Here is a 14,937-nt window from a genome sequence, read left to right as displayed (position 1 = left end):
AGAACAGTTTTCTGAAGAAAGTTTGTCCTCTAGTATTTATTGCTAAGCCTAAGAAACAGTGTACACTTGTCCTATAGCAAAATAAGCACCTGGCAAGGAAACATGGACTTACTGTTGACAATGAAAAAGGAGTTACTAGGTGACAACTAGGTGTGGCCTTTCTGGAATAAAGAGAACTGGCGTACAAAAGACGTGCAAAAGATTATGCATGGTGCAGGGAGAGTGAATACATGATTAGAAATCTAATGGGTTAAGAGCAAGTCTCATAACTTCATTACACAAATCTATGGTGCAACCACATTTTGAATATTGTGGTTGATTCACCTCAAAAAGGTATTGCAGAGTTGGAGAAGGTTCAGATAAGGACAACCAAAATGATCAAGGGGAGGGAGCAACTCTTCTCAGGGGAAAAAATTAGAACATTTGGGGCTTTTTAGTTTATAAAAAAAAGTTGAGTAAGGTGTAAAAGATTATGCATGGTGTAGGGAGAGTGAATAGAGAATTTTTTTTCCTTCTAAAACCATCATTCTAGAGCCCAGGGTTTTCCAAGGAAGGTGGATGTCTGAAGATTCAGGACAGGCAAAAAGAAGTATTTATTCACATAGTGTGCGTAAAACTGTGGAATTGGATACCACAAGTTGTAGCGCTGGTCACCAACTTGTACAGCTTACAAAAGGGCTTTACCCCTAAATGGAATACAAGCAAGGTCCCAACTAAAGAAGAATGTCAACATGAACTGATGGACTATGCTTAGCTTGTGGACCTAACATATAGAGTAAGAGAACAAGAAGAACATACGTTTAAAGAAGATTGGAAAATGTTTATTGAGTATATGGGGGGAATTGTGTACACTTGAAAAAGTTGGCAGCATTAAGATAAATCCAGCAGTGTAAATAAGTTTTGATGGATGTAATAATGGAATACTGAAGGGTTTGGTTTATGTAAAATATGCAGGGATTTATGTTATGCAAAAGGAACCATAGAAAGAGAAGGGCAGTCATTGATATTTTAAGGTTGTTTAAATGACTATTCGAAAATGTAAAACAGAAAATGTAATAAAAATTATAGAAAAAAAGGATTTTAAACAAATTCATGGAGGATAAATCTATATATTAAGGATACACTAACTACTACTGGAGATAGATGGCTATGTTCTATCTTCATTGTCAGTAGGCACTATACTTTGAATACTAGTTACTGGGAATATCAGGCACAGAGAGTGCTGTTGCACTCAGTTTCTGCTTATAGATTTCCCAAGAGCTTCTGGTTGAGCCAACAGTGAGAACAGCATGTTGGACAACATGGCCCTTGGGCCTGATCCAACAGGGATCTTCTTCTGTTCTTCTGAAGTTGGTGACAAATGCAGGCACCCAGGAAACAATAGCCGACAGCCGCATCTGACATTCAGCTTCTGAAAAACGTTCAAAAACTGGAACACTTACTTCCAGGTTTTCGGCATTTGGGAACCAAGGCATTTGAGAACCAAGGTACCACTGTACCTTTGAGTTGTGTCAGTATATGGGATTGATGTGCAAACCAGTATGGTTAAGCAGACATTTGGAGACAACGCTCAAACAGACCAACGGTTCCTTCCATAATTGTGTTTCGTCTGTTTCATTTGTTCAGCATGCAACATTTCCAGGTTGGCAAATAAAATGCTCCTTGTAGTGAATTTCCAAACGCCATTTCAAATCACTTTTCAAATGGGCAATTGTATTTTCTTTAAAAGAGAGAGAGAAAGAAAAATCTTTCCAATGATGCTAACGGGGAAGCTCAAAAAAAGAGAGGACAATATCAGATAATAAAATCTCTGGCGTGTTCAAAGCTGTCAGCTGACATTTGCAAACCCACAGTAGGCTGCGAACATTGTTAGCTCCTAGAATAATGTTGTCTTGTCCTCCTTGCAATATAAGCATTGCATCAGGTTCACAGAATGCAATTTCCTTTCTGATTTTTGTAAGGTTCTTTTTGACTCGGCTTTACTGCAATGTAAGTGAATTTTCAGGGTGCTGAAACTTTTGTTCAGTTGCAACAAGGAATGATGTCTTATAGAATCTGATAAACTGTGCTTTCTCATTTCTATAAAATGGGAGGAAATGCATATAAATTATTGTGCAGGGAGCCAAACTATAAAATAACCTTCCGCAGACAACTTCCTTCACAAATGAGTTTGGCTATATGAGAAAATGTGCATAATAGAAGCACAAAAAAAAACTGAAGGCTGTTGCATGAGTTGGTACCAGATTTAGATAGAAATGTGCAAATCTCTGGCCCAGTTGCTCCACAGGTGAAGGTGGGATGAAGGGGAGGAATACACTTAAAACACTGTATCATACTCCTCTAAACTAAAACCACACTCTCATTAACACCATAACTTAAATCTGCCCTGGACCTGACTCAATTAATTTCCTTCCCACTGACTATGATGGGAAGATTGATTTAGTCATTGGTATCAAACTATATCTGGTTCTTGCCCCACCCTGCTGGAAGCCTGGAAGGGTAAACAACCAACAGGGGGAGCTCCATCAATGTATATAGACTGGTGCTCACCCCTGTGTTTCCCATGGGGTCCTGGCATGACCCTAGCCCCTCGCTGGGCTTCGGACGAGATCCAGACCCCTGGATTCCTTTAACGGAATACCCTATTCATTGGAGGGGCCTAAACCAATGCCTAACCGCCAAACCTTACAAAGTTGTGGCGATTGCTAAGAGGTAGGCAAAAACCAAGTGGCCACAGTCAATCTGCCACATTGGAAAAAATTCGTACCCGGCCCCTGTTCCAAAACAGGCGACCAACCAGAGTCCAAAGCAAGGCCAAACACAACCTAATTAACGGGTGGGTGGGAGGGTGTTTGGCAGCGCGAAGCAAAAGGAGGACCCTGCGTTGTGCTGCCAAATAAACACCCCCAGCCCCCAACCTTGCCACACTGCTGATTGGCTAAAGGCCATTGGCATAACTGTGGCACTACCAGCTTGGAGCAGGGCAAGCCCCTCCCACAAGACACTTGGGGAAGAGTTTCAGGGCCGAGCACAACATGGACCCTCTGTTAGGAGGATCCAACTTGCAAACCAGGATATGATGTATGCAAACCAAGATACCACTGGAGGGAGAGGGAGAAAGAGAGAGAGAGAGAGAGAGAGAGAGAGAGAGAGAGAGAGAGAGAGAATGAATACCTGCCTGCCTCCGTGCTGACAACCGCTCCATCAACATTATCACAGATCACAGAACTGTAGAGTTAGAAGGGACCACTAAGGTCATTTAGTCCAACCCCATCCTATGCAGGAACCTTTTGCCCAACGTGGGGCTTGAACCTACAACCCTTAGATTAAGAGTCTCGTGCTCTACTGACTGAGCTGTCCTAGATGGGCTATAATGTAGCTCATCACCCAAATGCAACACATCCCCCTCAGTATACAAATTCCACACAGGAGTCCACAACTTCTTCTGCTATGGAGATAAAAAGTTGTGTACACTGAGAGTTCTCCCGGGGGGAGCTCTGATGTGAGAATGAATGAATCGATTTATTTCGGTCACTGACCAGAGTGTTGATGTGAGAAAATAGGGAGAAAAGGTACAATGAAGTTGGGTAATCTGAGTGTACAGTGGTACCTCGGGTTACAGACGCTTCAGGTTACAGACTCTGCTAACCCAGAAATAGTACCTCAGGTTAAGAACTTTGCTTCAAGATGAGAACAGAAATTGTGCGGCATAGGCGTGGCGGCAGCGGGAGGCCCCATTAGCTAAAGTGGTACCTCAGGTTAAGAACAGTTTCAGGTTAAGAACGGACCTCCAGAACAAATTAAGTTCTTAACCCGAGGTACCACTGTAGTGTACATGTTGAGATTCAAAGGCTTTGCACCACTCATTGTGGGGAAGCAAAGTTCTTAACCTGAGGTAATATTTGTGGGTTAGCAGAGTCTGTAACCTGAAGTGTATGTAACCTGAAGCGTATGTAACCTGACGTACCACTATATATATTTCAATTAAACAAAATAAAGTGAAAAAATATAAAATAAAAAAGTGCTTAAAAATACAAAAAAGGAAGAAAGAAAAGGAAGGCAAAAAACCATGATAATTCCGTACATACTTATCTAATACAAAGGTATGGAAGTGAAATTATTATTCTAATATATATACGTTTGTTTACTTATAACCTACTCAGGTTTTTTTTTATAAATGCACTCCAAATGTCAATATATTTGTCCCTACACAATTTATGTCTATAAGCTATCCATTTGTATGTTGCAAGAGTTGTTATATCTTCCATCCATTGAATAAAGGGGTCCATAGATTTTTCTTTCCAGGGAATCAATATCAATCTTTTAGCCGTAATGAGGGAACAGAGAATCCATTGACATTGACCAGCTGTCAAATTCCATCCGGCAGGTAGATAATTTAAAATAATATTATCCTCCGACAATACTAGCTTTCCCCCAAAGTAATATTTATACAATCTAGTACTTTCCTCCAAAACTTAATTAAGTGTAGGGCTTTGTTTAAATTCATTGTGAGCTTGCTAGCCACTTTTATCTGTGGGTGGCATGTAATCTTTGTCACTGGTGGAGCCCCTGATTGGCTGTGCTGTTTGCAATTATTTAACGAATATTGGTAGTGTTGCCATCCTCCTCTCCCTTAAGTGTTTTCTTGTTATATGTAAACTGCATCCTATGTTGAATTAATGGTGTTAACAGAGAAATCTGAGGGCTCCCTTGGACAAAAAAACAAGGACACCAGCCAGGAATACCAGAGCAAAACAGCAGCCAGTAGGCTGTTGCGACAGGACTCCCACCTGCCACAAGGTGGAACAAGATGGAAATCCCAAACAAAAGAGCCCCCAAACTTTTATTAGCTGCTAATCCCCATGTTACACCCCCCCAAACTACATCACTCATACATCACGGTTACATCATGAAAGGGGAGGTCTGGTGGCAGTAATCTGAGCATCCTGGGCCCTGCCCCATGGTTCTCCTTGCCCTCCACCAAACACCCATCAAGTGTAACAAAAAAGATATTTACATTTCCCTGTTTCCCAGCCAAGTTAATCACACCCTTTTGTTTTCATCTGGGTTTCTTATTTCTGGAATGGCTACCTCTCTGGCAGAAGGGCTTGCTGAGTAGCTGAGCTCACATGTCTATATGAATTTCTGAAGTTTTCCCAGTGAGCCAGTACACAGACACATTTATCAGTGAATTGTTACATTTGGTATCATGCAGCAAAGGCCCTTTGAACAGATAGGAAGAAACTGTGATGAAGTGTTTTGTGGGGACAAATCACAAAAGTCACAAAAGCAATTGAGCTGGTTTTGGTAGTGGGCTGCATCTGCATGATATCTGCTGGAGGGGCAAATTCCTGCAACAATGGCCATGCTGGACCTGGTCTCAACATGAGTATAGGCTTGCTTGGTGAAACTTCCTCTATTTTAATATACACACGGAACGCTTAATTCCAGAGTCGTGGGTTCGTGCCCCACATTGGGCAAAAGATTCCTGCACTGCAGTGGGGTGGATTAGATGCCGCTTGCGATCCTTCCCAACTCTACAATCTTATGACCCATATGTGTTTTATGGGTTTTGCTGTCCACGCATTCCTGTGTCCCAGATTTTGCTTTATTGCTTTCACTCCGAGATTGCATTTAGAATTGCCAGCTTCTGAGCTTCCCCCATAGTTGTGTGATCACCACTCTGGGCTGCTGATAAAGCTTATCTCAAGGCCTTGAAGTGTAACCTTGCCTGATAATTTCTGCTGTTCAAGCTAACAGTGTAAGAGCAGGCCATGTTAGGGGTCCTGCCAGGGTCATATAGTCTTATTGCACTAATTAGAAAATGTGGTATGGATAATTTTTAAGAACATGACACATCTGATTTGGGTTTACCCAAAGAAAGGGAAAGTACATATATTTTATCAAATGATATAGGTTTCTGACCCTCTTCCAATTTGATCCTATGCATGTTTATTTAATAGTAAATCTCAAAGATTGAAAGGTGTTTTTTTAAAAATATATTTTTTATTAAATTTTCTGTTTTACACTTTAGAATATCCATTTAAACAACCTTAAAATATCAATGACTGCCCTTCTTCTCTTTCCATAGTTCATTTTGCATATCATAAATCCCTGCACATTTTACATAAACCAAACCCTTCAGTATTCCATTATCACGTCCAACAAAACTTGTTCACACCATTGGATCTATCTTAATGCTGCCAACATTTTCAGGTGTACACAGTTCCCCCCATATATTCGATAAACATTTTCCAATCTTCTTTAAATGTATATTCTTCTTGTTCTTTTATTCTATATGCTAGGTCCGCAAGCTGCGCATATTCCATCAGTTTAAGTTGCCATTCTTTAGTTGGGACCTCGTTTTCCATTTTTGGGTAAGGTTGAAAGGGTTTTTAGTCCCAAGCTGCACGTGTTGAATCCCACTTGAGCTACACAGCCAGTGCAATCCTATATCTGTTTAATAGTGAATCTCAAAGAGTCCAAGGGCTCTCAGTCCCAAGTAACTACAGCCAACGCAGTCTGTGTATTGTTAGTTGGAAGCAAGTATCCCTGACTTCAGGGCTACATACTTTAGACCTGCCCAATTTGCCCTGAAATATATTTTTTATTTCATTTATATTCCACCCAAGACCTCAAGGTGGCATTCATAGTTTTCCGTTCCTTTGACCCCCACAACAACCCTGTGAGGTAGGTTAGACTGAGAAACTGTGACTGGTTCACGGTCACCCAGTGGACTTCATGCTGGAGTAGGAATTTGAACCCTGGTCTCCCAGGTCCTTGCCTGACACTCTAACCACTGCACCACACTGATGATGATGATGCAATTCAACCTGGCTTTTTGACAGCATAGAGATTAATAATGCCACCTTGACAATATCTACAATTATAAAGGCAGTGTCCCATTGGAAAGCTGGAAACCTTGACTTAATTTGGATCCCTTCCAATCGGGATTCAGGCCTCATCATGGGACTGAAACTGCCTTGGTCGCGCTGGTTGATGATCTCCGGTGAGCTAGGGACAAAGGTGAGAGCTGTTTCCTAGTTCTGCTGGATCTCTCAGCGGCCTTTGATACAATCGACCATAACATCCTTCTGGACCATCTAGAGGGGCTGGGAGCTGGGGGCACTGTCATACAGTGGTTTCGCTCCTTCCTCCTGGGCCGTGTTCAGAAAGTGGTGGGGGGGATGAGTGTTCAGACCCCTGGACCCTCACTTGTGGGGTGCCTCAGGGTTCCGTCCTCTCCCCCATGCTTTTTAACATCTATATGAAGCCGCTGGGAGAGATCATCGGGGGTTTGGACTGGGTGTAAATCAATATGCAGATGATACACAGCTCTACCTCTCTTTCAAATCAGAACCAATGAAGGCGGTGAAGGTCCTGTCTGAGTGCCTGGAGGTGGTTGGAGGATGGATGGCGGCTAATGGATTGAGGTTGAATCCTGACAAGACAGAAGTACTGTTTTTGGGGGGACAGGGAGCGGGCTGCTGTGGAGGACTCCCTGGTCCTGAATGGGCTAACTGTGCCCCTGAAGGATCAGGTGCGCAGCCTGGGAGTCATTTTGGACTCACAGCTGTCCATGGAGGCGCAGGTTAATTCTGTATCCAGGGCAGCTGTCTACCAACTCCACCTGGTTCGCAGGCTGAGACCCTACCTGCCCGCGGACTGTCTCACCAGAGTGGTGCATGCTCTGGTTATCTCCCGCTTGGACTACTGCAATGCACTCTATGTGGGGCTACCTTTGAAGGTGACCCGGAAACTACAACTAATCCAGAATGCAGCAGCTAGACTGGTGACTGGGGGTGGTCGCCGAGACCACATAACACCGGTCTTGAAAGACCTACATTGGCTCCCAGTACATTTCCGAGCACAATTCAAAGTGATGGTGTTGACCTTTAAAGCCCTAAACGGCCTTGGCCCAGTATACCTGAAGGAGCGTCTCCACCCCCATCATTCTGCCTGGATGCTGAGATCCAGCGCCAAGGGCCTTCTGGTGGTTCCCTCATTGCGAGAAGCAAAGCTACAGGGAACCAGGCAGAGGGCCTTCTTGGTAGTGGCGCCCGCCCTGTGGAACACCCTCCCATCAGATGTCAAAGCGATAAACAACTACCTGACATTCAGAAGACATCTTAAGGCAGCCCTGTTCAGGGAAGTTTTTAATGTGTGATTTTAGTGTATTTTTGGTTTCTGTGGAAGCCGCCCAGAGTGGCTGGGGAAACCCAGCCAGATGGGTGGGGTACAAATGATAAATTATTATTATTATTATTATTATTATTATTATTATTATTATTATTAAGGTTGCCATCATGGAAGGACTTCGGGGAAGATATCCCAGGTCCCACTGAGCAGAATGAGCAAGAGGGTTCTGTAATAAATGAAAATCTGCCCTTATTCCCTTATGGGGGACACAAGAGCCCTTATAGAGTCCTTTGCAGGTTCTCCATTGGTTGGAGAAAATAACAGAGGCCAACCAGAGAATACTGAGAAGCAATGCAGCTAGTAAGCCTGATCTTTATTGAACTGTTGCAACAGGGTGCCCCCTTCACACGCAGGAGAAGGAGGAGGACCCAAAACAAAGGTGTGCCCGCCCTGCCCTTATATAGACATATTAAATTGCCCACCCTGGAGTCCAAGACCGCCCCCAGATACATCATACCTACATCACATAAAGGGCGGTCTGCAGCAGAAATCGGAGTGTGTTGTTTACCTCCTGTCTGGCAGGTTACCTGTTAATGCTTACTTGATTGGATACCCTGGGGAACCTGGCCAGTCTTTTGTAATGATAAATACTTAGTTCCTGAGCCAGGTCACAGCCTCACCCTATTCATGCACAGACATACCCTTAAGACAGGATTTGTGAATGAAAAGACAATGGGGAGGCTTTTCCATTTTCCTTTGACCTTGCAGAGAAATCATTTGGTCGTCAAAATGGTTTCAGAGCTGATTTCCTGTGTTGCTTCAGACATGTTGTTTATATATTTATGTACGTGTTTGCTTGGTACATTTATGAACATTTATTATATATATAAGGCCTTAATTTTTTTTATTTCAGTTCAAAACACAGCAGGGCTGGCATATCATATTTTGAAGCAAGTGGAGTAATATACATCACCATCTAAAGAGAAAGGAGGCCCATGAGGACCATTTAGCCCAGCGTCTAAACCAGGCATCCCCAACCTTCGGCCCTCCAGATGTTTTGGACTACAATTCCCATCATCCCTGACCACTGGTCCTGTTAGCTAGTGATCATGGGAGTTGTAGGCCAAAACATATGGAAGGCCGCAGGTTGGGGGTGCATGGTGTAAACTTATCCAGTGTTTCCCAACCTTGGGTCTCCACCTATTTCTGGACTCCAACTCCCATCATCCCTAGCTAGCAAGATCAGTGGTCAGGGGTGATGGGAATTGTAGTCCAAAAACAATTGAAGACCCAAGGTTGGGAAACACTGACTTACCCAACCACATTACTATCAGCAGAATCCTAACACTGTCTACTCAGAAGCAAAACCCTATTAAATTCAATTGGGATTACTCCTAGGTTTGTTAAGTGACAACCACAGCCTAAACTAAGCATGATTTAGGATTGCTGTTTTAATCAGCAGCTTCTGGCACACCAAAATCCAAAAAGTAAAGGAGGGTATTCACAGAAATGTAGAGTTGAAAGGGACCCCGAGGGTCATAACCAGTGCTTAAAAAAAATAAATGTTTAGGGGTACTCTTATTTTCCTACTCATATTGAAATACTGCCCCTCAATGAGGCCAAACGTAGATTCACAAAATGTTTAGGGGTATGCGTCCCCCTGGGTTTCCTCCCAGGAAAAAAAAGTTCCTATATCTAAAAGAACATTGTCCCCACGTCAAATCTTTAATATGCTTTGAATACCTCTTGTAAAAACTCAGGTTAAAAAGAATATAAACAACATGCAATATTGGTTAAGTTTATTGAAAAACAGAGGCAGTTAACAAGGAAATAAAGGACCCACGCAGAGGAGGTCGGAAGTCATCAGGCGGAAAGAAAATGACTTTATTGTTTCCTTTTCGAGATACATTGTCCTTTTTGCTATTGGTCTGCTTGTAATCCTTTGGTGTTTTGGTGTTGCAAGTGCATTGGATGTATTGTTTATAAACCAATAAAGATTAAATTGAAAAATAATAATGATTTAGTCAGGTTCACCTACTCCGCGTTAGAAAGTTTCTCCCTTCACCTTAAGGGAGGGGAAAAAACTTCACCAGTTGAATTTCTGCCGGGTATTCTAGGCAGAAATTCTGCTGGAACAACAGGCGCAGGGCCAGCAAGAAAGCGGCAGGACAAGCACACTTTCTGCAGCTTGCAAAACCTCCGCTTCCTCCCTCCGCCGCCGAACGAGACCGCCCCACGGAGGAGCCGCCGCTGCCGCCGCCGCCTCCCCGGGCCCTGCGCGCAGGAGAGCGCCCTGGCGACGCCGCAGCCTTTGCGCTTCCAGTCCGGCTGCTCCAGGTGCCTCTTCCGCCTTCACCTGCCTGCCTACCTGCGTGCCTGGCCAGCTAGCCCTTTGCAGGAGCGCCTCTCCAAGCCCAGGTAACAAATAAGAAGGAAGGAGTGGCGGAGAGAAGGAAAAGAAAAGAGAAAGCGAGCGTAAAGTTCAGCTCCTCGCTTCCTGCGGGATCCGAATTCTTGGGGTAAGTTTGCAAAAAAAAAAGGGGGGGTGGACTTGGGTTAAAAAGAAAGAAAAAAGGGGAAATGGAAAACAGAAAACCACCGCCAGGTTGTTCTGGTAGCGAGTCGCCCCCCCCCCCATGTTTGGGGAGTTTTCTTGGAATCCGACCTACTTCCTTAACCTCTGTCCCGGGAAATGCTGACTTGCGTTTAACCCGTGGGATTGCCGCAGAGGGAAACGTACACTTAATCCCTCCGTTTCTCGTTTACATTCTTACGTTTCCATTGGAGGGTCTGAAAAGTCGCTCACTTTAACGAGACGAATGCCACATTTAATGAGAAGCGGCAGCTTGTTGTTTACGGTGATGTTGCAGATGGTCTCATTTAGGGCACGGCTGAGGGATTCAGTCAACTTGGCGGTGCGGAATTGCAAAAGTATTAGTGTTAAATGAGCCAAAGATTAGCAGCCATTGGGCAATATAGGAAATTTAGATTTCTACATAAAAATCTGGATTTCCCCCTCAAAATTTGCACCCACTAATGAGTCCTCTGTTTACTTTTATTAACTGTGCTTGGAGTATAGCTCCCTTTGATTTAGTGCGTTCAAGCTCTTTGCATACCTAATATCAGTACCTTTTACAACAAGCCTGTAAGGTAGGAAGGATGCTGTGATTATTCCTAAACTGTAGGGAAAAGCTGAAGGTTAAGAAAGCAGCTTGAGAGTTCATGGCTTAGTTCAAAGGCACTCTAAAGCAAGATTTTACAATGCTTTCTAGAGCTGCTACCTTACTGAAATATACTTTTATTGAGCCCTTTCATGTGTAGAATTTTCCACCCTTCTTTCAGAAATCAGGTGAAGCCTTTTCCTTATGTGAAGGTAAAGATAGAGGAACGGGGCAATTAAAATAAGTTGGCGGCTGCTGGTTCTGGTATTTGCACGTTGGGCAGTGAGGTAACAACAAATAGAATTTGCAAGTTGCAGCATGTCTCTCCAACCATATTGTTGCAGTTGTTGTATCTGAAAGCTGAACACAGTTCTGCTCTGACTGGCTAATGGCGGCCTGGGTTTAATTTATTTTGTGGTTCTCCAGGGCTCAGCCATGGCATTTGCTTATGGCACTGCCATAATAATAATAATAATAATAATTTATTTATATCCCGCCCTCCCCAGCTGAAGCCGGGCTCAGGGCGGCTAACAACAATAAAATAGTACAAAATTCTAAAATCATTCATTATAAAATTAATTCAAATCAAATTGATGGCAACCATTGGGCTAGAGATTCTGTGAAGATTGCCAGAGGAGGGAGTCAGGCTGTGCCCTGACCAAAGGCCTGGTGGAACAGCTCTGTCTTGCAGGCCCCGTGGAAAGATGTCAAGTCCCGCAGGGCCCTAGTCTCTTGTGACAGAGCGTTCCAACAGATTGGGGCCACAGCTGAAAAAGCCCTGGCTCTGGTTGAGGCCAGCCTAACCTCTCTGTGGCCTGGGACCTTCAAGATGTTTTTATCTGAAGACCATAAGTTCTTCTGTGGGACATACCAGGAGAGGCGGTCCTGTAGGTACGAGAATACAGTATGGATATATGAAAGTATTCTTGAGCATGTGCAGAGAGATATTTTTATTGAGTCCCCGCATTGCTGTTTTTACATACTATCTTTGGGGAGGCTGTATTCTCAAAAAGCGTTTTACTTGTATGTGAACCTGTTGTACTGAGCAGTACCATTCCTATGGGATATAGGTACAGAGAGCTCAGCCTACAGTTTTGCTGCACACTGTGGCAGCACTTAAGCAATCTCTGCTCTTGAGATGAGTTGCTGCTTGTTCACAGGGAGCTGTCTCTTTAATTCTTGTTTGTTCCTCTTCAGGGATTAGTTTCCCTGGGATTTCTTTCAACATGTTGCCCTGCTCAGAGGCCACAAATATCAGCCCCCTTGACATGTTTTGAAAGTCGGAGGAAATGCTTAACAGTGCAATTGTACACATGGCAGGTCTACTCTGAATAAAGTCCTATTGAGCTGAATGAGGCTTATTCCCAGGTAAGTAGATAAAACTCCCATATCATTGTTGTAGGCACGCTGTTCATTGAGAAATACATCTCAGTATTTAGCTTGCATCAACATGTGGTTATTGTAAGCTATTTCTCGTGGGACAGATAAGACCTTTATTAATAAACACCTTGAATCAGGATGTGGGTGGTATATTTTGGGTTGCTGACAGGCCTGAGACCAATGGAGCAATTCCTTTGCAGATGTTCCTCTAGAGTTAAGTCCAGTCAAAGGTGACTATGGGGTTGTGATGCTCATCTTGCTTCAGGCCGAGGGAGCCGGTGTTAGTCCACAGACAGCTTTCTGGGTCATGTGGCCAGCATATAAAGATTTGCTGCCCATGTTTTAAGGCATTAAGTGGAGGTAATCCGTAAGTTTGTGTCTCTTTTCCTGGCTGCATCATTCCATGCTATAGATGTCCCAGTGGTGTTTGAACCAAGAATTCATCCATTTTCTCCTCCTCACTACTGGAGCCACATGTGTGAAATGGGAACTGCTGATCCAGAGTATAATCATAATCATAATTTGTTATTTGTACTCCCACCCATCTGACTGGGTTACCCCAACCACTCTGGCCAGCTTCTAAGATAGATAAAAAACATAACAAAACATTACACATTAAAAAGCTTCCCTATACAGAGCTGCCTTCAGATGTCTTTTAAAAGTTATATAGTTACTCATCTCTGTTGGCATCTGATGGGAGGACATTCCACAGCGTGGGTGCCACCACTGAGAAGGCCCTCTGCCTGGTTCCCTGTAACTTCATTTCTCGCAGTGAGGGAACTGCCAGGAGACCCTCAGTGCTGGATCATGGTGTCCAGGTTGAATGACGGGGTGGAGATGCTCCTTCAGGTATAGAGGGATGTGGGTGCTACTGTGGTCCAAACCACTGAGCCTCTTGGGCTTGCCGATTGGAAGGTTGGCAGCTCGAATCCCCATGATGGAGTGAGTTCCCATTGCTCTGTCCCAGCTCCTGCCAACCTAGCAGTTTGAAAGCACACCAGTGCAAGTAGATAAATAGGTATTACTGTGGTGGGAAGGTAAATGGTGTTTCTGTGTGCTCTGGTTTCCGTCACGGTGTTCCGTTGCACCAGAAGCGGTTTAGTCATGCTGGTCACATGACTGGGAAAGCTGTCTGTGGATGAACGCTGGTTCCCTCGGCCTGAAAACAAGGTGAGCGCCGCAACCCCATAGTCGCCTTTGACTGGACTTAGCTATCCAGGGGTCCTTTATCATTTTAACTTACCTGCTCCTTCAGGTTTACTTGGCCAAGGCCATTTAGAGCTTTAAAGGTCAGCACCAACACATTGAATTGTGCTCGGAAACGTACTGGGAGCCAATGTAAGACTTTCAGGACTGGTGTTACATGGTCCTGGTGGCTGCATGTTTTACTGAGCAGCCCTAATTTTGAACAACTGCACTTAGGATAGTGTTAAACCGGGTAATTTGGAGAGCTGATTACAATGGCATGGTATGCAACTCTAAAATCTACTAGACTCCTCAGTCAACACATCTCAGACCCAACGCATTGGGTCACTCTCTGAACTGATTGCCTAACTCCTTTTCTACTTCATGTACTTGTCACATGGACATGGGAGTTAGTCATTGCCAGCATTTGAATGTCACCTGCATGACTAACACGTTCCCAGATAGTTGCCAACACTGTGACCAAGCGAGGACTGATAGAAGCCCAAGTGTTGCTTCACTCACTGATAGCTGTTGGCCCAAGGACATGCGATGGGTGGTGGAGGGTGTTTTGTTGGGTGGTCTAAGGGCAGTGGAGCAGCTCTGTTAGGCTAAAGCAGGGTTTCCCAAACTTTGGTCTCCAGCTGTTTTTGAACTACAAATCCCACCATTCCTGACCACTGGCCCTGCTAGATAGGGATGTTAGGCACTGTAGTCCAAAAAGAGCTGGAGACCCAAGTTTGGGAAACCGTGGAAGCAAGGGCCTTTCTTGGAGAGTTAAGCAAAGCAATATAAAGCTGCCTCATCATCAACAACAACAACAACAACAACAACAACAGCAATTTATTTGTACCCAACCCATCTGGCTGGGTCTCCCAACAAAATATTAAAAACACAATAAAATATCAAACATTAAAAACCTCGCTAAACAAGGGCTGCCTTCAGATGTCTTCTAAATGTCAGGTAGTCAAAATCCAGATTATTATAGAGACATCTACCTTACTTTAATATAACATGGAATGAATGGTGGAGTCTTAAGTCATTGCCCTTGTGTGGCTGGCAGAAGTTTAATAAT

The 14,937-nt window shown here is 43.9% G+C and overlaps 1 protein-coding gene across 3 annotated transcripts in view; it reads left to right on the top strand.

Annotated features, from left to right (window-relative positions):
- The first annotated feature begins 10,363 nt into the window (after positions 1 to 10,363).
- Positions 10,364 to 14,937, top strand: part of ARAP2 (ArfGAP with RhoGAP domain, ankyrin repeat and PH domain 2) — a 132,648-nt gene continuing 128,074 nt past the window's right edge. For 2 of the 3 annotated variants that reach the window (XM_083754820.1, XM_083754818.1), the window contains exon 1: positions 10,364 to 10,658. The gene's annotated coding sequence lies outside the window, so the exon portion shown is untranslated. Of the gene's footprint in view, positions 10,659 to 12,497; positions 12,669 to 14,937 lie in introns of all 3 variants that reach the window. The other variant, XM_083754819.1, reaches the window with a different exon arrangement.

This window comes from Podarcis gaigeae (genome assembly GCF_964106915.1).
Source record: "Podarcis gaigeae genome assembly, chromosome: 9".
Lineage (NCBI taxonomy): Eukaryota > Metazoa > Chordata > Lepidosauria > Squamata > Lacertidae > Podarcis > Podarcis gaigeae.
Note: the sequence above shows the minus strand (reverse complement) of the source record. Positions and strands in the feature narration are given on the sequence as shown.